The sequence below is a fragment of the Lissotriton helveticus genome, chromosome 7 (assembly GCF_964261635.1).
Source record: "Lissotriton helveticus chromosome 7, aLisHel1.1, whole genome shotgun sequence".
In the NCBI taxonomy this organism is placed as follows: domain Eukaryota; kingdom Metazoa; phylum Chordata; class Amphibia; order Caudata; family Salamandridae; genus Lissotriton; species Lissotriton helveticus.
Genome location: NC_136068.1, coordinates 545861416 through 545885821, shown reverse-complemented (window position 1 = coordinate 545885821; position 24406 = coordinate 545861416).

Sequence of the window (24406 nt, the reverse complement as noted above, 5' to 3'; positions counted from 1 at the left end):
AAAATTACTTTAGTAGTAATGTTTTTATCCGGTTGTGAAAGCACGTTGTGCAAAGTGATACGCGTGGTTTTGATCATCACGAGCGTCGTACATTTGACCGATTATAAAGACTTTCCTGCTATTGGAAAAAGAAATACAAATGCAATAAGATACGGTATACAGGACTACGTATGCCTAAATCGCTGCGTCGCCTTTTTGTATTCAGTCTGCTGCACCCCATTGACTCCCTCCGCTGGGCACCCAGGCCTCATTGCTCACCTTTTCGTGGACAGGGCACCTTCTACATCATGCAGTCCCGCTCTTCCACCAAGAAGTCTTACATATGGTGCAGAGTCTTGATATCGTTATGGCTAACAACATACTCATACTCCCATCATCATCGCAGGTTCCTCACCCGCTCAGTGCTTGCAGTACCACTAACTCAGTGACCAAAGAGGCCATGCACGTAGTGGTGGGCCTCCCTACTCGGTGGTTTGGGCCTACATAAGGCGTCCGAACCACTAGGACGGGCCATCTCAGCGCTTGGGATAGGAGAAACTCTAAAATGGCGTAGAGCATGTGTGCCCCATCTTTTTTATTGGTAGGGTCATGTGTGTAGTGACGCATGTGCTGGATGGGTGTGGTGTGGGTGTATACCAGGCATGAGGGAGTGTGTGTGTGCCGTTCTGAAGTCTAGACCTGGAACTAAACAGTCACTACAATGGAAATCTGGGCAATGTTGTGTTTTTGTTTTTTCCTGGAAACGAGAGCGGAGTGGGCTGGACTGACGTATGACAGTGCTGCGCAGGTCTCTGAACCATGATTCCGGAGCTATGGGCGTGGTTCCGTCGTGAGCTATATGAGAAATTAAGTGATTTCAGGTGTCCGTCTTGTAGTGCTGACGTCACCCGGGTCTTAAACGCAAATGTGTCATTATATCTGTAAAGTCCCACAACATGGCCAACATGGAAGGTACAGGGTATCACTGACTCTATATTCATTCATAGTTGCATACATAAAAGATGGTGGACATGACGCATTTCTGCATATATGAATGTTTGTTGTACATTCAGTGGAGTGTTGTAGCTGTAGTAATACAGGGCTATGAAAGCTTTAGGATGCAGTTTTTGTGCAGGTAATATATATACGTATGTAGTCATTCGGGTATACTGTCGAAGTTGGTGCTGGAAATCAATGTTCGAGCCTCTGAGTCGCGTCCACATCCTGTTATTGAAGAGAAATGACTAAATCTACGCGCGCCTGAAATGTACTGTAAATACGGTGGTCATTTAAATTGTTGAAATAGTTTTGGGTTGACTTCGCGCTATATAAATATGGTAAAAAAACTAAAACAAGAAATAGTACACATATATAAATTGACTATAGAGTTTCTTTGCAGTATTGTAATGATCCACTTTGTATGTTCGTATTTGTAGAATGAGCGAGAGACAGTTATATAATCGAAGTTTTTGTTATTGGCAGAGGTAAGATCATTGCATACGCTGTATACAGCACAATATAATGTGGTAGGGTGCAGGAGCAGCATTTTACAAATATAGTAAGTACACAGACACAGATAGATAGTTGAAGTGGGTACGGGCATGTGTGCTCAACTTCATTTTATTACTTTGCTATTGGTAATAAGTAGAATAGTAATCATGATATCATACACAGATATTCAATCGTAAACGGTTTATGACTTCTGCTGTACAAAGGTAGGAGCTTTATATGTGAAATAATACACAGAAGACTCTATCGTAAAGGGTTTATGAGTTGTGGTACTCTGAGGTAGGGGCTGTTTGTCTAGAGCCTGCGATGATGCGTGGTTCAGGCAGAACGCACTGGTTAAAATGTCTTTTGGCAACTAAATCTTTCCTAATAAGGCCACGTGGTGATTATTTATGGTGCACTGAGTTAGTGGTACGTGTGGTACTCAGCGTGTGCTCACCCTGCGATGATGCGTGGTTCGAGTGGTCTGTACTCAAAATATTGACTGTTACATACTGGTCTGCATGAACTTTGAGGTAAAAAAACTACCATCAATGGTTATCAATTGCTCTGCAAACTAGGTCTACTGATTGCTCCCCATAACAAATTAAACAATTGCATTTCCCGCAGTGCATTCTAACTTTCTCAAAATGGAGATGTATGTCTGGTGGTGATGTTGAAGGTGATACCCCAGAGGTACTGCCGGTGGTGGAGGTACATTTTGGCTCTGTGTTCTACATTTTTTGTAAACATAGTTCACAGGATGTAGGGATTAAAGGTGCTTGCGCATACTAGCAGTGCCACAGGAGTATTATTTGAATGTGCCTTAAATAAATAAAGGCTAAATTCCCTACTGTCTGTAGTGTGGATACAAGGCTGAATTCAAGTTGTGAATCCTACTGTCCGCAGTGTACATCGAAGCCACTAGTCAGCACAGTTATAGAAGATTGCTTTTTTCACTTATTTTAACAAAATCTGAATACATACAGTATAATTGTCTCTGCATTAAGTAAATCAGGGCTGAATTCCCAACTGTCTATAGTGTATATGCAAAGCTGAATTGAAGTTGTAAACCCTGCTGTGCGCAGTGTAGATCTTAGGGTGGACTGCATTATCTATAATATGGATTGAAATGAAAGATAGAACATGTATGTAGCGCAAATTCATTTGTCATTGAGATATCATCAGTGATGTCATGAGTGATGTCACTGACCATGTCATTAATGATGTAATATGTACATCATCAGTAGTGCATTGTGGGCGCGTGAGTTATAGTTAGCTGAACTAACTATAACGGGGGAATTTCAATGGTTTTGTATGAGAGAAATGTCCAGCTAACTATAACACCCCTGAAACCTATGTTTTTTTCAGTGACCAGAACTACAACTAAAGTTAATAATTTTCAAATTAGGCGGTCTTATGGAAAAAAAAACACCACTTCCCAAACTTTCAAAAACAAACCAAATCTACAATGCTATCCAAAAAAAAGGCGATAGTTCCATTTACCACTAACAAATTAATATCAACATTTAAGTAGTGTAAGGACGTCAACTATGTACTGTGTGAATTACATCCAACTCACACCCATATCTAAAGACAAATAGGTAATAGAGGTACTAATTATACACTTCCAACACCCAACAAAATAACAACACTTAGCGCCACCACCAAAAGAACCACCCCTCCTGACCGCTCCCTCTCTACTACTTCAGACGCAGCGCAAAACAGGACAAAGGACCTTCCCAAAATAATATATCCCCTCAACAGCACACTAGCTCAATGTTCAGAGATGTGGCAATCAAATGTTTATAAGTGAAGGATCTCGCACGTCAACAATAATGTGCACACTGCTAATACTACCGATGATATGCTATACACCACACATTATAGAAACCAAAAACTTTTCCATGCGTAGATATGCAATTGATACGTGTAGTGTACTGCACAGTGGACGCAACCATATTATCTCAGACACTGGGGAATATTTCGGTCATGTAGCTGTGTTGTCTCCCCCCTCCCTTGAAGCAGAAGCGGAGTGGGCTGCTCCAATGTACGCAAATTCAGCCTAAGACTATAAATAATTAGCCTACACCTTGGGCGTGGTTCACTTCTGCAAAGAGAAGAGACTCCGCCACAGCGAAGGTCCGCACCCTGCCACGTGGCTGCCGCCATGACCACGTGCCTCCTCTATACAGGCCCATTCCGAACTCAACGCCACAGCACTGCAGACTTATGTCTGTATCGACTACTGCCTTCGATCTCCACTGCGGACAGCAGGGTTCACAACTTGAATTCAGCTTTGTATCTGCACTACGGACAGCATTGAATTAAGCCTTGCTTTATTTAAGGTAGAGACGATTGTACTCTATGTCTTCCGATTTTGTAAAAGGATGTGACAAAAAGCATTTGTCTATAACTGTGCTGACTACAGCCTTCGATCTACACTGTGAACAGCTGGGTTCACAACTTGAATTCAGCTTTGCATCAACACTACAGACAGCATTGAAATTAGCCTTGATTTATGTAAGACAGAGACAATTTTCTTAAATGATGCGACAAAACACATTCCTCAATGTCTGTACTGAGTACTGCCTTTAAATTTACACTGCGATCAACAGAGTTCCCCACTTAATACCAGAAGTGCTTAAGCAGTACAGACAACATTAAATTCATTCTAGATTTATTTAAGGCAGACAATTGTACTGCATCCTCACTTTTTCGTAATGTATGTGACAAAAAGCTTTCCTCGATGTTTGTGTCACAACTGCCTTCGATCTACACTGTGTACAGCAGGGTTCACAACTTGAATTCAGATTTCCATCCACACTACGGACAGCATTCAAGTTATCTTCGATTTATGTAAGACAGAGACCATTTTGTTAAAGGACGCCACAAAAAACATTCCTCGATTAGTGTACTGAGTACTGTTTTTAAATGTACACTGCGATCAATAGAGTTTACGACGTGATACCAGTGGCGCATCAGCACTACAGACAACATTAAATTCAGTCTCGATTTCTTTAAGGCAGAGACAATTGTACTGTGTCCTCAGATTTTGTAAACGTATGAGACAAAAATGCATTCCTCGATGTTTGTGATTACTGCCTTCGATCTACACTGTGTACAGCAGGGTTCATAACTTGAATTCAGCTTTCCATCTACACTACGGACACCATTCAAGTTAGCCTTGATTTATGTAAGTCCGAGACAGTTTTGCTAAAGAATACAACAAAAACAATTTTTTGATGTCAGTGATGACTACTGCCTTAGATCTACATTGTGAGGGCTCACAATTAAGGTAGAATGGCGATTGTACATGACACATTCCAGTAGACAAGAGATATTATACCACTGCGACCCCCCGGAACCACGAATCATTGCAGGGTACGCACACGCTGAGTTCTTTCGGTACCACTAACTCACTGCACCACAAGTCATCTCCCTGTAGCCTTATTAAATCAGAATTCACTAGGCAAAAAACATTGCTCCAGTGCGGCCCCCCTGCACTGCCCATTATCTCAGGATACGTGCAAGCTCAGCACCAAAGGTACTACTAACTCACCATAAATAATCACAAAGAAGAGTGAACAGTTTTATGTCACAGTGAGACATACTGTCCCTTTTAAATGGAATTCATGCAAAATTCAATCGACAAAACACATTAGTCCAATTACTGTACGCCCGACCATGAATCATCGCAGGGTACGTACACGCTAAGCGCCCAAAGTACTACTAACTCAGTGCACTAAAAATCATTATCACGTGGCCTTACTAAGGCAGAATTCACAAGACAAAAAACATTACTATCTGTTTGCCTGCCCGGACCACTCATCATTGCAGGCTCCACAGAACCTTGTTGTTTCAGATACTACTAACTCAGTGCAAACCAAACTAAGTATAGCACCTGTCAAACCCTACACAATATCCCTTAAGTATGCTTCCTTCAAAAACTCATTTTATATCACTTATAGATTTAGTTGAATAAAACAATTTATGCTGCATATATGTTCTATCTTACACTTCAATCATGATTGCAGATGATGCAGTCCACCCTCAGATCTACACTGAGGACAACAGGGTTTACAACTTCAATTCAGCTTTGTATCTACACTACAGACAGTAGAGAATTTAGCCTTGATTTATTTAAGGCGCACACAAAATAATACTCCTGTGGCACTGCTAGTATGCACAAGCACCTTTAATCCCTACATACTGTGAACTATGTTTACAAAGAAAGTAGAACACAGCGCAAAAATGTACCTTCACAACCGGTAATACCAAGTACCTCTGGAATATCACCTTTAACATCGCCACCAGACATACGTCCCCATTTTGAGTAAGTTAGAATGCACTGCGTGAAATGCAATTGTTTAATTTGTTATGGGGAGCAAGCAGTAGACCTAGTTTGCAGAGCAGCAAGTAGTAGACCTAGTTTGCAGAGCAGTTGATAACCATCAATGGTATTTTTTTAACCTCAAAATTGATGCAGACCAGAATGCAACACTCAATATTTTGAGAACAGACCGCTCGAACCACGCATCATCGCAGGGTGAGCACACGCTGAGCACCACACGTACCACTAACTCAGTGCACCATAAATAATCACCACATGGCCTTATTAAGGCAAAATTCAGTTGCCAAATGACATTCTTACCAGTGCGTTCTGCTTGAACCACACATCATCGCAGACTCTACATAAACTGCCCCTACCTCAGTGTACCACAACTCATGAACCCTTTACGATAGAATCTTCTGTGTATTATTTCACATATAGTGCCCCTACCTTAGTACAGCAGAAGTCATAAACCGTTTACGATTGAATATATGTGTATGATATTATGATTGCTATTCTACTTGTTACCAACAGCAACGTAATAAAATGGAGTCGAGCGCATGTGCCCGTACCCACTTCAACTATCTATTTGTGTCTGTGTATTTATTATGTTTCTAAAATGCTGCGTCTAAGCTCGACCACATTATATTGTGCTATAAATAGCGTATGCAACCATCTTATCTCTGACAGTAAGTGTGGACTATTCCTCCTTTTTAAAAAAAAATTTTTTTTTGCATATTTATATAGCGCAAAATCAACCCAAAACTATATCAGCAATTTACATGAGCACCATATTTACAATACATTTTCAGGCACGCGTAGATGATGTCATTAGTCTACAATAACAGGATAAGGACACAATTGCAAGTGCCACAGGGCTCTAGTTTGAGCCCTGTTCTTTTGAATCTATATATGACACCCCTGATGAACTTGATCGCGTCATTCAGGATCAGTTCTATTTCATACGCTGACGATACCCAACTGATTTTGGTGTTGGATAAGGAACAATCAGGTGCCGAGGAAGACCTTAGGAACTGTCTTGCAGCAACATTCAAATGGATGAATAACAACCATCTAAAGTGCAACGCCGGAAAAACGGAAATCTTACCCATGGGGATCAATAACCCTTTTTCCCCCACAGTATGCTGGCCATTGGATGCAGAAGCCCCACCCAACACAATTGTATCCGCCCACAACCTAGGCATAAAATTTGACAACTGCCTATCCTTCAAACCCTAGGCTGTAGCAGTGGCAGGTATGTGTTTCCAAATTATTAAAACACTCAGGAAATGATTTGATCTCCTTCCTCTCTCGGCAAGGAAAACAGTCGCAGTGGCCTTAATAAATTCTAGGCTGGACTACTGCAATGGATTTTATGTTGGAGCAAACAAAATCGTGCTCCACAAATTGCAGATGGTCCAAAACGCGGCTGCCCGCCTCGTACTGCGTCTGCCCCGTAGATCATCAGCCTCCGCAGCCCTGAACACCCTACACTGGCTGCCAATAGGAAAGAGAATTTTGTTTAAACTTCTCCTTATCACCTTCAGGGCCTTCCATCAACGTGGCCCGACCTATCTACGAAGGAGTTTCAAAAGATACCATCCTGCACGCTGCCTGAGATCTGCAAGCCAGAATTTACTTACCACTCCTCGTTTTAAACTGGCTACAAAGGGTGGTAAATCCATCTTTGTACTAGGAACTAAGGCCTGGAACAAACTCCCCCTCTCCTTGCGATCTTTCTCTCAAGAGGCCCCCTTTAGGAAGGCATTGAAAACTTGGATTTTCTCTCTGTCTGACACCTTGTGTAGGACCTTAGTGTAGTGGATGTGTATAAGAAATTAGGACTTTTTTTCCCTATCCAACTCCTCCATCTGGGTTGTGTAAGCGCCAAGATACTCCTTGGAGTGGTAGCAGCGCTATATAAATGTCCATTACATTTACATTTACATTTACATTTCCAGAACCAAGTTCGATAGTATACCTGAATGCCCACATACGTATATATATTAGCTGCCCTTCATGTGCCAAAAACTGCAACTTAAACCTTTCACAGCCCTGTATTACTACAGCTACAACACTCCACTGAATGTACAACAAACATTCATAATCACCGAAATGCATCATGTCCACCTTCTTTTATGTGTGTAACTATGAATGAATATAGGGTTAGTGATGCCCCGTACACATTTATACCAAATGGGAGTTCCATGGTGTCTCATAGTGACGTGGATGTTGCAGTACAGAAAGGGAAGAAATACAACAGCGCTAATACAACAATAAAAGGTAAAAGGTATGGGAGAGTAATATAACGGAAGGTACAACACAGTGATACCCCGTACTTTCACATTGGCCATGTTGTGGAAATTTACAGACATAATGATACATTTGCGTTTAAGACCCAGGTGACGTCAGCACTACAAAACGGACACCCAATTCACTTGATTTTTCATATAACTCACAACGGAACCACGCCCATAGCTCCGGAATCATGGTTCAGATTCTCATGCAGCACTGGCATACGTCAGACCAGCTAACTCCGCTTACGCTTCCAGGAAAAAACAAAAACGCAACATTGCCCAGATTTCCATTGTACTGATTTCTTAGTTCCAGGTCTAGTTGTCAAAACGGCACACACACACACACTCCCTCATTACTGGTATACACCCACACCACACCCATCTAGCACATGCGTCACTACACACGTGACCCTACCAATAAAAAAGACGGAGCGCACGTGCTCTACACCATTTTAGACTTGCTCCCATCCCAAGCTCTGTGATGGTTCGTCCTGGTGGTTTGGACGCCTCATGTAGGCCAGAACCACCGAGTTCAAGGGCCCACCACTACGTGCGTGGCCTCTTTGGTCACTGAGTTATTGGTACCGGAAGGACTGAGAGAGTGAGGAACCTCCAATTATGATGGCAGCATGAGTATGTCGTTAGCCATACCGATATTAAGACTCAGCACCATATATCAGAGTTCTTGGTGGCTGAGCGGGACTGCATGATGTAGAAGGTGTCCTGTCCACAAAAAGGTGAGCAGTGAGACCTGGGTGTGCATCGGAGAGAGTTGATGCGGTGCAGCAGATTGGCTACAAAAAAGCAACCGAGCGATTTAGGCGTACACAGTTCTATATACCGTATCTTATTGCATTTAAAAAAAAAAATTCCAATAGCAGGAACGTTTTTATAATCGGTCAAATGTCCGGTATATAAACTGTACAAATTGTTGTTTTTAAATGCGGGAGGGAAGGTGTGTGAAAGGGCGATGTCATTCTACTCCAGATTAAGATAGAAGATAGTAGCAAATACCAATCATAACATCTTTCTTTAACTACCTTTTAGATGTAGAGCTTCAGGGCTTCAGGGTGCATTATGTCCCAGCACGTGGTGAAAAACACACCTGTGACAGAAAGGTGAGCTGCGAATATTCTTTTCAGTCACTCTCTCACTTCCACTCTCCTTTCATAAACAATCTTATCTACCTTTTTATCTGACAGGTTGTGTTTCACAAATTGGTGTCATCCCCCCCAAACACCTCCAAAGCTCTACGTTCGTGGATTCTGCGATGATGCGTGGCCATCGTAACAACGACTGAGAAAGCTGCTTCGACACATGTGCACCCTCTTTGAATCACGCCAATGGCACAAGGTGAGCAAAGAAGCTTGTTTCTGAAACAATGATAAGTCATCTGTGAAAAGAGAAAGTAGGTAGTGTGCAGCAGCTTCACTGCGTAGGAATGTACAATTACCTCCGAGCAGTGAGAATAGATAGGCTACAACAGTCTGAGCGGCAGATTTACAAGCCCCTTGCACCACTTTTGTGTCACTTTTAACATGGGGAAAGTGGCACAAGGAGCTTGTAAAACTGCCTCTGAGTTCGCAAGAAAAAGCACTCACCTCCGGACTCTGACAGTCTAGGTACGCAATATTGAGAACTCACCACTATGCAGTGGGAGTGCATGGGATATAAGACTTTGGAAGAAAAACAGTGCACAGACACCGCCTCACAGTGGAAGTTGATGAAATACATTATCCTGAGTGTACAAATAACTAAACCAAACATATACTTGTGCATTTGTATGTACAATGCTATTACTAACTCTATATACTATCTTTCAGATCACTAAACTGGAAGGTGCACTATGAACCAGCACGTACTTGGACACACAACGTTGGCAAAAGGTGAGCCACAAAGACTTTCTCCAGTATTAACTGTTCCATCTATAACTTTCTCTCTCTCACGTTTTAATTTCGTTTTTTCTCTCTTTCTCTCTCTCACTCTCTCTCACATCGTTTCTATTTCTCTTTTAAAGTTATGGACGCTGCTGTCCACTCTGCCGTGTACAACCAAAGCTGAGTTCAAGTTGTGAACTCTGTTGGTCACAGTGTTTACGCAAGGTAAGCCGAGTGGCCTGAATATACAATGCCTCCGATTAAATGCGTTAGAAATAAAAGGGCTTATTTACAAGCCCCTAGCGCCACTTTTGCGTCACTTTTAACATGGGAAAAGTGGCTCAAGGAGCATGTAAAACTGCGTCTGAGTTCGCAAGAAAAAGCACTCACCTCTGGACTCTGCGAGTCAATGGGGTGCAACAGTCTAGGTACGCAATATTGAAAACTCACCGCTATGCAGTGGGAGTGCATGGGATATAGTACTTTGGTAGAAAAACAGCACACAGACACCTCCTTCCAGTAGAAGTTGATGAAATACATTATCCTGAGTGTACAAATAAATAAAACAAAAATATACTTGTGCAGTTGTATGTACTATGCTATTACTAACTCTATATACTATCTTTCAGATCACTAAACTGGAGGGTGCACTAGGAACCAGCCCGTGCTTGGACACACAACAAAGGCAAAAAGCCACTTTTAACATGGGAAAAGTAACGCAAAAGTGGCGCGAGGGACTTGTAAATAAGCCCCAAAGAATATTGTCTTGCATAATGACTTGATCTCTCACCTAATTCTGTCTCATCTCTGAATCATTTTAAAGACCTGTTGATCCATACTGTAAATCTGATGCAGTAGGCACTGCCGTACAGACACCTGTTGAACGCGAGCCTATAAAAAAGGTGGAATGTATTAGGCACACTGCAGACTTGCAAATTAAAAAATATCGCCAAGTATTTGTAATGTTTGACCTCAATTAGTCACATCAATCTAATTTTGAACACTTATTTTCATTTTTGTTTTGAAGATTGCCTACCCTACTTCTTTTTTAAAAACAATTTTTTATTTCCCAACAACTTTATTGCTCATATCTGCAGATGCACACAGCTCGTACCCTACAACCCGGAGGCCGGCAGCAGAGGGGTCAGTCGTCAGAGGTTCGTACTTGGTAATTTACACAGCCTTGTAGCCGACAACCCTGGGGTCCGGCGGCGTATCGCATTTAATGCTTGTGCCTCTTAGTATGGTTGTCCACTGAGTGGAACATTTTATTGCTCCATCCCAAGGGCAATATCTCACACTTGGTACCAGCCCCTGTCATCTCTCAGTCGTTCACTTATCTGCAGGGTGGTATACACCCGTTACAACGGATCTTTTACTCCGCAGACCCATTACAACGCGACCATTACTCCGCATACCATTACAACGCATTGCGCTGGGGGGCGCTCTAGGATAGGGAATAAGTATAATTTACTATCCAACACCTTCCCTAGGGTCCACGGGGACTGGAGTTAGAATAGTAAATTATACTTACCACTATCCAGCGCCCCAAGGCGCTATGCGTTGTAACGGTATGCGGAGTAAAAGTCGCGTTGTAATGGTCTGCGGAGTAAAAGTATGCGTTATAACATCATACATCCCTGCAGGGTCCCTATCAGTGTATGTTTAAGAAAATTGGAAAAAGGTCCCCAAAAACAGCCCCAACCCACCCTCCCCCCGGAAAAAACCTTTTATGCACACCTAGCCATGTCAACCCTAAATTAAGCCATGGTGAGTGTATGTCATGTATCTCTAAGCCTCCTGACACCAGGTACCTAGTCATGTGTCTTATGCCAGTCCGTATCCTCCCTCACCAATAAGACCTCTCTCACCGTGCGTAGAGGACCCCCCGGTATGACTCAGTGTGTTTCTGCCTAATCTATTCTCAGCACCTCTATTATCCCACCCCCCAATCCAAGCGCCGCCTCCTCCCGCATCCCTTTGCATGAATACTCACTGAACTACGCTGCAACCTCACCCCCGCAGGCTGTATAGCATCTGAAAGCTCATTTTCTAGCTCCGTGCCCTCACCCGACGTGTGCCGCGAGTCTCCAGCCCTCAGGTGCGTGGAATATAAGCTCCAGAAGTTCTTCGGTCGGCTCGTAGGGGGCAGCAAATCGCTGTAATGTTCGGATTGCATGCAGCAATACAGCATATCGTGCGCCCATCTCTTGGCCGTAGGCAATGGTCCTCTCATCCAACAGAGGGCAACCACCCGTCTTGCCATTAACAATACCAGATCTACGAGTTGCCTTACCACCACTGGCAGTCCTCTGGAATAGCTGAGCACGGCCAGTGCTGGGTCCGGGGCCAGCTTCAATCCCAGAATCTTGTTTAGTTCGGAGAATATAGTGTCCCAGAACTTCTGGACCCCGGGCACCACCATGCCAGGTGCATGAAGTCCGCTGAAAGCGCGTGGCATCTCTCGCACTCCGCCGTCTGTCTCAGGCCATATCTGTGAAGCCTCTCTGGCGTGTAGTATACCCTTTGGATGAACTTGAAATGTATCAGCCTTGCGCGGAGTATCCGTTCGAATAACGTACGTGAGCTCCGGCACCTCAGATGGCTCTGCAAGGTCCGGGCCGAGAAGGTCCAGCAATGCACTGCGCACTCTGTGATATTGGAAACGGAGCAGTAATGTGGCTCTCACGTTGTTCGTCATTGCTTGGTCCCCTGTCTTCACTTTCCCTTCGTCGAACAGATCTCCTGCCTTGTTGATTCCCAGTTCGTGCAACGCTTGTACCAATCCTTTCTCAAGTGCGGGGGCCAATCAAAGAGCCTACTCTACAGGCATGCATGGGGTATACAGGAGTGTGTAGTGCCGGGCCTGCAGGAGGAAGTGCCAGGCATTATTTGTGGCTGTTATGGAGTCTAATATGCCCGTTCTACGATCCACCGGTCGGAAGATCGTGGCAGGCAATGGGTCAGGGGCCGCAAAGACACATTCAATACAAACATGGGGGATGAGCGCGTCTCCATGTATCCACGTGTGTAGGTGTGCTGCCTGCGCGACTCTATAGTATGACTCCAAATCCGGGGCGCCCAGACCACCCCTGTCATACGGAAGCATTAGGAGGGCCCATTTCGCTCTAGGCTGTTTGCCACCCCACGCCAGTTTCATAATGGCTATACGCCCCAGTAGAGTCAGCGGCAGTCTGCACCACTTTTCCACATCGTCTTCCAGCTTGCTGTATGCCACTCCGTAGTTCTCACGTATAAGTGTTTCCGAATCCATGTGTAGTTTAACCCCTAAGTATCTAACCGGCTCCTGGGTCCATTGAAGCGGGAATTCCATATCAAACTCACTAGTCGCAGGGGTCAAAGGGAATGCAATTGACTTTGATCAATTCACTCGTAAGCCAGAGAGTGCCCCGAAGCGCACCACCTCCTTTAGCATGGATGATAGGTTGTTCTCCAGATCTCTGACGTAGAGCAGCGTGTCATCAGCGTACGTTGAGACTACTATCTTATATGACGGGAAACTGACTCCTTCATTATAGTGGTACTCGCGAAGCGCGGAGGCGAGAGGCTGTGCCACCAGCGCATAAAGGAGCGGAGTTAATGGGCAGCCCTGTCTAGTTTCCCTGCCTATCGGGAAAGCGTCCGTAACTAGGTTACCAACGCGAAGTCTTGCCGTCGGGTGATAATATAGAGCACCGATCATTTGAAGGAACGGTTCTCCCAAACCAAAACGCCGTAATACCTGAGTCATGAACGGCCACTCAACAGAATCGAACGCCTTCTCCATGTCAAGGAAAACTGCAATGGCTTTCGCATCTTGTTTAACATGTTGCATGGTGCCCAGTACCGTGCGAATATTATAGGTGAGATTCCGGCTAGGGATAAAGCCCGCTTGCTCCGGCGCGACCAATTTGGGAGCAGCGCCAGCCATGTCGCGAGTATCTTCGCATATATTTTGGCGTCCACATTAAGTAGGGACAGGGGCCTATATTAGCTGCACTCGTCGTGGGGTTTGCCAGGTTTGGGTATCGCGACTATCAGGGCTTCCCGCATGGAGTGTGGCATACTGTCATTCACGCAAATGTCGTCATAGAGGGTGGACAGATGCGGTACTAACTTCTCCTGGAATGCTTTATAGAAGCCCACCGTGAGCCCGTCAGCGCCGGGTGCGCTATCAACGCACATACTCGCCAGCGCCTCGATTATCTCATCACTGCTTATTGGCTGCATGAGGAACTCACGATGCGTGTTCGTGAGTTCGGGCAAGGCTATATGCTCCAAGTAGTCCGCAATATCATCCGCGAGATCGCAGCCTTTGGAGGAGTACAGATCAGAGTAGTAGCTACTAAATTTGCGTGCAATCTCAGTGTCATCTGTGATCACGCCTACGTCAGCAGTGCGTAATTCAGTGATTTGCGTTTTACCTCTCATGCCTTTCAGGATTTTGGCCAGCAGCGAACTTGGGCGCTCCCCTTCACAATACGTCCTGGCCGTAGCATACTTCCCCATATGCTGCACTTCCCTGTCTGCCTCTTCATTATACTCAGTAATTAGTGTTTTAATTTCCTCAGCTACCGCCGGTACGGCGCCGCTCTGTTGCCGACTCTCCAGAGATGTTAACTGCTGTTCCAGCAGCGATAGTCATTGTCTGATAGATTTGAGCACGCTAGAGTGTTTTGATATCGCCACTCCTCTTATGAACACCTTGGTTTGAAAATTGTCGACAGAGCCTATGTTATTTTCAAAGAATACATCTATCTCCTCTGCAAGTTCGCCCCGCAATTTCTCGTCTAATAGTGAATATGGTGGGAAGCGCCATGTGAACGGTGGGATCACTTTCCGAGGTGTGGGTATCACCAGGAGGAGCGGCGAATGATCCGAAAGAGTGCGAGCCAGTACCTCGCACGCCCTAACTCACTCCAACACAGCCGCAGATGCCAGCCAGTAGTCAATTCTAGTGTGAATATTGTGGTAGGCAGAGTAGTGTGTATAACCTCCCTGTGATGCGTGTCTGTCCCTCCAAACATCTGTGAGGTCTATGGTAAATATCTCTGTAGCTAGCGTTTGTGCAGCAGCGGAAGGACCATGCGGTCGTCCCGCCAACCTATCAAGTTCTGGGTTTAACACTAAGTTGAAGTCCCCCCCCAAAACATCTGAGCGGGAGTGTGTGTGCGAGCAGCGTGTGCCAATTTCCTATAAAAATCCGGGGAGTCATAATTAGGGCCATAGACATTCACAACTAATAAATCAGACCCCATCCCTTTGCATCGTGCTATTACAAACCGACCTTCCGGGTCTGCCTGGAGTAGAGTCAAGGACAATTTCGATCTAGGGTTGTCCCATATTAACACACCCCTGGAATGAGTAGTGAAGCCAGCTGCAACTGCATTACCCGCCAGCCCCCTACTAAGTAGCATTTTGCTGGTCAGTGGCAGGTGCGTCTCCTGTAGGAGAGCTAAATCGATCCTCTGTCTCTGCAAGTATGACATTACTTTCCTCAGTTTGCGGTAGTCATTAAGCCCCCTCACATTCCATGTGAGGGCTCTAAGATCAGCTGTTTTATCATGCAATATCACATCAGTTGGGTTCGTCATCTGTACCTATTGTGTAAATCTGACATATTGTAGCATTGTGTGTGACCGGGTCTGGCAGCGTGTGCATACAAAACATAAACAGCCTCCCCCCCCGCTGAACTGTGAACCTCAATACATTGCCTCCCTCATCCCACAGCAGACCTCCACCAACCTGGTCTTGCCGGTCCCGCGCCCATCCCGCCCTCCCCGTTTTCCCTAACCACAGATTCGACAAGGAGATCCCCGCAGTGCGTTGCGTGCGGGGGCCAAGGTCGCCGAGCAGCCTATTTACTCCTTTGTTAGTCTTTCCACTTGCTATGCCTTGCCCCGCAGCCGCCACGCCTAGCAGTATATAACATTAGAACACTACACAAACACTGTTCGTTACTATCTAACTTCCACATCTCAAACCCCTCCCCCCGTCCGGTAGCCCCCCGTGAGTTTTCAGGAGTTGCCGCGTGGGCTGGCAACCGGGCTAAAGACCAGTTCCACATGTTTTTCGGACTCCCGTCCCACCCACTAGTGTCTGCAGAGTCTCGGGTCAAACTTCAGTCTTATAGCATCTTGCACTAACCCGTAGCTTGTATTTGCCTCAGTCTCCACCACTGGGGAGGTATATGCACATTCACTTTTTCCCCCCTTCGCCATTGGCGAGTCCTACCTTACATTCCGCTGGATCAGGTCACCCCTGGTCTCTAAGCCGGCTGCTTCCATCCCCTTCCTCCTGTGATCCAGCGGGCGGCTTTTCTGCTCCTTAACCCAGCCTTTCAATGCCTGTTCGAGCGCCCGTGGATCTGTGAAGATGTGCGAGTGGCCCTGCCGGTTGACACGTAGTTTAGCCGGATATAACATCGCATAATCCAAGCCAAGATCTCTGAGTTGCTTCTTGTGGGAAATGAATAGCTTGTGCGCCTCCTCGACCTTTGCTGTGAAGTCCGGGTAGAGCGAAATCTCAGAGCCCTCATATGGTGGTCTCCGGGGCATTGGAGACCTTGCAGCCCCCCCCCACACCATTTTTTTTTGTAGCTCCGGGGGGTGACGGGGCCCTCGAGTGCTCCAGGAGGGGGTTACGCAGTCCCCCTCCCACAAAACATAAAGCCCCAGGGGTGGTGGTCCCCACAGCTTTAGCGACCTTGGACCTCTCCCCCACCATTTTTTATTTAGCCCTGGTGCTGGGGGGCCCCTATGGGCCCCCCATAAAATTTAATAATTTCACCCCCGTTATTTGGCCCCCGGGGGCTAATTATAAACAAAGCTCTGGTACTTCAGCACGATTGTCACATAATTCACTTCACAAACTCCTCTCAGTGGTTAATTTGTAAAAATAAATAAGTGCTGGGGCTCTCGTCAGTAGGCAGCTTGCACCAGCCGATTTCTCCTGTTAGCGGTACCTAAAACAGAACCAACTGTGCTAACCATGAAAGAGGGGGGAGGTTGTCGCATAAGGGCCAGAGCTGTCGAGTTAGGAGCTGGGTAAACAAGGTGTGGGTCTCAATGTCAACATTCTGAGATTTTGGGCAAATCACTTAATCCCCCGTAAATGTGTCCTTAATTGGTGCTTATGTAAAGCGCTGGTGGTGATGATTGAGCGCTGGTGATGAGCACTGGAATCCACCAACTCAAATTAAGCACTGTACTCACTTTGTCTTCAGAGAGAAAAGTAAAAACGTATCCAGCAGCAATTTGTCATAAGACATAGAATGACATTTGATCTCTGTCTTTGAAGCACAGCAAATGTGGCAAATAAAATACAGAATGTAAAGGAACCTCTACTTATTGCTCTGGCTTTCCCAACCCACCAAACCTCTGCTCCTGATCAGTATGGAAAACGCTGTCCAACATGCTTTTATGTGGGCATCATAATATTAAAGCACCGTACCTGTCTTCAATTTTTACTTTAACTTATTGATTTTTTTTTTTACACATTTATATTTCAGGGTATGTTTCTTTTTACTGGTAATCAACATATTTATTGTCTATCCAAACTATCTGAGTGAAAAAAACGAGGAAGGGAGTGGATCTCTGCAGACAACTACTAATGGTCTAGTGTTTTTGGACCCAAATTTACATACTTCAGAAACACCAGACCGAGTTTTACCTGCTATAGATCAGCACCCAGTAAAACCAGGGCTAGAGAGGTCAGGTGCTCGGGTAGGTGCCTAGTCAGGGCCTTGCTCATCCTCTTCAGCCAGAGCATACAATACTCCCCCCCAGCCACGACACAACTGTGCCCATAGACAGCCTTAATTCACACCCGACCATGCTACTGCTGCCATTTTCCTCCTGCTTACAGCAGGGGGGAAATGGCAGAAGTATACTTCAAGAAATCAAAAACCACCTGTACCAAAGGGTCTGGTAATTCTGGGTCCTTTAGGTTTTTCCCCATTCCGGGTAGGATAACTTGTGATCCATGACGGGGAGATACCTACCGAACTTGTGGATTCTAGTCTCAGTATCTCCCCAAAGGACTTAACGGGGAACACGTAAGGGGGCATATGTGTTTCATTACTTCAGTTCTAGCATTCCAGTGTTTAGTAGTGTTTACATTACTTACTGGTAATTCAATAACTCTGAGTCCATTCTACCTTGTGACAGTCATAATAGCATGCGATGAGTCTGTCGCCCCCTGATAGGCACTGCGGTGCCACAATCCAGTAGACATATGAAAGGACTACCCAGAACACATCCTGAAAGTCCACAGCCCCAAATTGGCTGGTTTCAGCAATCGAATGAGAGGGAGGATAGCACATGATGACTGTCAAGAGAAAGAATGGACTCAGGATCGAAATACCAGTAAGTAATTTAAACATTACCGCCTTCTACACTCCCTAGTAACAATCCCATTTGACGACTGAAGTAATAGGATGCTCTGCATAAGAAGTGTAAAGGCCCCAATAGTACCCTCGTATGCCTCTTGTGAAAGAATTGAGTCCGATAGCACGGAACTGGATGAAACCCCAAACTCAAGGAGGCTACAAAGGCAGTAACCCTGTATAATCAGGCCATACGTCAGGAAAGTCGGCCAAGAGCCACCATACTACTTAAAGCAACAATTCCTATTGCACATAAAAAAGAGCAGCCCGCACCACAAAAGTAAAATCTGTCAACACTGTTACATTATCGGCTAGTCTAGTGAGAAGAACCCTTTTACCATAAAGCACACAAAAAGAAGAAAAATGTTAAGGCCAAGAAAAGGAGCATAGGAAGATAAACAGCCAATCCCACAACTCAAGTTTACTACCGTGAACAAAATCAGAGGGCACTATTCTGAGTACGGTCGTCCTAAGACCGCCGTACCAGCAGTGCTGGTCTGACCACCACCACTGCAGTACTTCCTGCCGTATTTCGAGTGTGAGGGTCAGACCACCACAGAATCTTGAGTCGGGCGCACACCACAAAGGGACAGGAATATACTGGCTGTGCCGCTGCGGCACCACCGAGCATATTCTGAGTTGCATTTCCACCGCCTATTTCATGGCAGTGAGCCTGCCATTAAAAGGGTGGTGGAGATGCAACTAAGGGGGTTCAAAAAGGGCCCCCTGCCACTTCTGGGCCTGTGGGTGCATGTGTGGGAACACATGTTGTACTCCCTGGAATTGCACCCCAATCCTGCATGGTGAGGCATGCATGACATGGTGCATGCCACACCGTGCAGGAACGTGCTTTAGGTGCTGTTACGGCGGTGGTCTACTGTTAAGGCTCTCCTCTGACCTTAACACAGCTATCACCATGAGAGCATTGTAGCACCACCTGTCTGCCCTGGATTCAACTCAGAATCTGGTGGGCGGGACCACCACTGGCTTGGCTTTACTCCTGCCAGCGCAGCAGTGGTGGTGCAGCAGGAGGACCACCAAACTCATAATAACAACCTAAGTCAGAACCTTAAACTTCCATTGTGATACTCGTTTAAAATTATCAACATAGGAATGAGAACATAAAAAGACAAGCAGAAGACAATTTGTATCAAGAACAGGGACTGGACCAAGCACCAAACGTTCATATCCCAGACTGTAAAAACATAGGTGATATTAAAAAGGTGCTCTACAGAAACATCTGATGAGCCTGACTGGAGCACCAGAAATCAAACTCCCGAATTATACTGCATCTGAGGAAAACCCCTAAACTCTCATGAAAGGCAACCAGGAAGACAGAGCCTTTATGATTCCCAGAAGAGACACCAACTCCTCTCCCACAGTTGTCAGAGAGAAGAGAAGACAATATTAGCCTTACTGACAAAACCATACAAACCCTTCAGTCAAAACAATTACAACAAATCCATTTTCATCATTCTCACTCCATCCAGGCTGAAGCAGCTAGAATAAGCAAAACAACTCTCAGCCTGGAAGACACTGAAGGGCTGATTGAGAGTTTGGCGGAGAGGGTTCTCCATTGCAACAGCAACCGAGTACCCTCTCTGCCAAACTGAAGGTCGAACTTGCCTGATTTACAGTTGTGCGTACCTTAAGAATTTCAGCTATGATGCCTATCCCAGCTCTGTCAATGATATACTCCTCTGATGGCCTGATAGAGTAAAGGCTGTCAGAGGTTTGGCCATTCGACCACCCACCTGATTTTGAGTGGGTGGTCGAAAGGTCAGATTTTACTATCCCTTACTCCTGTGAAAAACATTGCAGTAAGAGGCAGTAAAAAAATATACATTTCCCTGACACAATGAGAGAAACTTCAGTGGTTATTTTTTGTTGTTTCAAAAACTAAATCCCTCTTTAGGGTTTTCTTTTTGAAGGTTCAAAAAGAAGTTAGAAGTTTGACGGCCGGCTGTCATGTTTGAAGGAACCGTCCATCAAACTTTAAAACCTTTGACAGAAATTGCTGTGACAGCTCCTTGAATCTTCCAGAAAGGGAAGATTGTCCTTGGGGCATTTGTCACTTCGCGATCCAACACTAATCTCAACATAAACCCCACAGGGACTCAGGAGCCCAACAACACGAAATGAACCTCAAACTAGGCTGCGCCACAAGTTTTTGGGCTGCAGTTGAGCCCATCCCTCAAATCAATAATTCACTTCATGTAGTATCAGAGAGGTATTGTCCCTCCTCTCTGCAGTTTTGGCTGCAGGTTTCAATCTTCTTGATTCCACTGGCAGATTAGCTACCCAGGGGCAGTGCACTAGTCTTTCTGCTCTCACGGCTTGATCGCCTCCTGCCGGGCCCCCAAGCACATGAGTAGGGAAGCACAAATAAAATATCTTGTGTCATACACCTGTCCTAAATTAAACAATGATTCATAAGCTCCTGCAAAGATGTGTTTCACTGCCTTAACACCAATTGCTTTATCCTGGAGGCATGCAGCCTGGGCCGTTTTCAGCGGCGTAGCAAGGTCAGGTGGTACCTGGTGCGGAAAATTTTCTGTCACCCCCGGCTTGACAAAATGTCAAAAATATGTGTTTAAAACAGATATTTTTGCCATTTTGTCACCCCTCTCAGTGATGACACCCGGGCAGCCCGCCCCCACCACACACCCCTTCCTACGCCACTGCCGCTCTGTCATGGCCTTGTGGTACCTACACCTCAGAGATGCACACTGCATGTCTCTTATCTTCAGTCACTATAGCACCAGCAGAGAGAGGCGGGGCCTGCATCGGCCCCGCAGCAGTCATGGCAGGGCACCACCCCCTTCCCCCGCCTGCTCTCCGTGGTGGGACGCGCCCCCGCCGCATCATTATGACGCGATGGGTGCGCCTCACCAGGGATTGGCCATACTGGGGGGCAGTGGTCAGGCCAGTTAGAACCGGCCTGGCCAGTAGTGGGGGTTTAAAAGGCCAGGGAGCACGGGAGTCGGCCTCTTTTACCCACGCACCCAGGTCTGCCCCACCCAGCCTCTAGGAGGCTGTAATCTTTTTCCTGTTTTTCTCCTATTGCAGGTGTGCGTTTTTGGGTGCAGGGAAGAATCGATGTCTAGGGGCCAACGTGTCAGGGGGAGCAGTCCAAAACCCGCAGAGAAATCCCTGTGGGAGAATCTGTTTTTTCTCTCCTCTGCAGGGTATTTGGCAGCAGGAGCCGTTAAGCGAGAAGGGGCACCGCGAACAACAAGAACCGCCGACCAATGCGGAAGCCGGCAGCTGCGAGGGTTGCTGAAGCGATCGGTGTGGGTTTCGCGGAGTCAGCGGTGTGCGGAGTGAGCCAAGAGGAGACGACGAACCATTGAAGGGAGCGTGGGAGAGCTAAGTGCATCATGACACAGAGAGCAATTGTAGGCAGCAGCTGTTGGTGTCACAGTTCACACTGGGACGCACGGGCAGCGGGCAACATAGAGTTTACCGGGCATGCTGCATGTTTTGGCTCTCAAATTCTGTCCGTCACACAGGGGAAAGGTTGTGGGCCCCCCCCCGCCTCCACCAGTCCTGGTTGGTTTGCGTGTCCCGCCAGTTGACCCGGAAGCAGTTTTGCGCTTCCGGGTCGAGGGGGCGGGATCGCAGCTTAGGGGGGGTTTAAGAGCCTGGGGAGCGCGGGAAGCGGCCTCTTTGTGCCCGCGCTTCCCAGGCTCGCTGTGGGGCCTTTAATTTTCTTTTCTTATCTTTCAGGTTTAACTTTCAGCGAAGCAGGGGCGGTCGGAGTTCACGACGAACTGAAGGAGCAGGAGCGCACAATCGGCGATTGCATCTGAGGGTCCGATGCCACCGGAGCGGTGTTCTGTGGACGGGCGCGAGGGAGCTATAGGCACACGGAGCGAGCGTTCGTCATTACACCAGGGTTGGCAAAGACTGTCGGACGCAAGGTACGTTTTGGCCCAACGGAGCGTGTGCGATCTTTGAATCAACATTAGGGTAAAGAAATTTTAACGGAGCAAAGCAGGGTCTGCTTCGGCAGCAGTCGAATGGGATCGCTGAGTCTTTAGGTGGAGCCAGACTCTGTTTATATTGTGTGGGAACGCTTGATCATTTTATGAAGCAGGGCAGCTTTAAATAAGGTGTGATTCTGGACAAATTCATTTAATCTCACTGTGTCTAACGAAATGAATGTGTCCTCATGTAACATAACTGGTGCTATGTAAAGCTGATTCAGTACAAGCTTACGGTTTACAGGATAGCTCGTTTTTGAACTTGCACGCTGTTTAGCACGGCCCAGCTGCAGCTATTGATAGTGATCAGTAGGAAGGTAATTGTGGTGTTGAATTCAGGCTGTGTGGATTTTGACAATTGGAGACTAAGTATTTGGGAGCTTTGCACAGTTTGAGGTGTAAGGACACAGATCGCTTCTATTTTAGGTAAAGCAAAAAGTGCCAGACTGCACAGTGCGCCTGTGGTAATGGAGATAATGCGACAATTGAGAAGAATTTATGCCCAAATCTAACTTTCTGCTATGTTGCAGCATGTACGTTATGAAGTGTTTTATCCCCAATTATATAATAGAACACACATTAGCAGAGTCAATAGGGCTGGCTTGAATGTACCAACAAATATAAACAGAGGCACTCAATAAAGCAGGTTGCCATTCATCTCAGAGTACGTGGGCTGGGCCTGGTGTGAAGTTAAGTTGCTTAACGGCTTCCCGGGAGCAGACCGCAGCCATTCAGATGCGAGCGAGGCCTCTGCGCACTTATTACACATAAATAACATTTTACCTCAAGCCCACGTCATTCGGTGACAGCCTACGACCTGCTGATTCGGATCAGGTTAGACGACCCCCTTCTTTGCAATGTGTTCACTTACTTGATTTATTATTTCTAAGAAGTTTATTCACAGGCTTGTCACACGATAAGGCTTTCTGTGTAGATAGTTGCTGCTTGATATATGATGCCTAAATGTAATTTCGTAGAAATAAGGAAGCTTTTGTGCCTTCCTGCTGACAAATTAATGTTACTTTTAGAGGTGTTAACGGATTGTGATTACTAGTTTGCGTATTTTCACTTCAAAACTAGGGAAATACTCCCACTAACGCCAAATGTTTCTTCATTAGGAAATGTATAATTGCTTTATGTAGCAACTATATAGCTGGCAGTGATTATTTTACTTTAAATGTGTAATAATTGCTTTAGGTAGACTTGTTTGCTGTTAGACTACGCAAAACAAGATAAGTACAGCAACTATATAGAAGGTAGTGTTTATTTTAATTTTGGCGCGAAAATTTTAATGTTACGGTGTACAATATCAGAGAACCGAAGCACAGGGTCAAGTAACCTTGAACAATCTTATCCGCAGTATGATCTCCAGCTCCAGGGCTTTAAGTGGGCCGGGCTGGGTCTTAGCACTGACAGTTGAAACGGGTCTCTATCGGGCTCTGTTTTGTGCCCTGGCATAGGTGCACTGGTTTTTCCTGACTGCAGGGACAGCAGGCACTTCGAGGTGCGTGTGCGCACACTGCTCACTTCTCGTTAGGGGAGAAGTTATGGCATGACGTCATGCCAGGTGAGCGTTGTAGGGGAAGGGAAATCCTGTAAAGGGAGTCATTTTCTCTATGGTTTTCCCTTCTCGTTTTGAAAACATCGTTGTGGTGTCACCAGGGCTGCAAGTGGAAGCTTTTCAATATTATATACAATCCATAGTCACTGCTTATCTATCCTAAGTAGCTAACAACCATTGGGAAAACCTTGTAGGTATGGTTACTTGGGGTAGTATCATATATCTGGGTGCAATGACAGAAACAGCGAAACACAATTAGGAAAGCACAATATGCTAAGCACAGATATCTAGCTTACGTAATTTTAAACAATGCCCTTATTTATATTGGCCACGCCCCTTTGAGAGACACACTCCCGGGTTTTCATCCGCATTTATGTGCAATGCTTGGCGCGCTCCGCGCTGTTTGTAGGACGATATCTTGATTAGGTGAACAGACAAGGGTTTCGTAAGGAATAACGCTACCCCCTTCTCCGCGCATGGCTCCCATTGTCCAGAACAA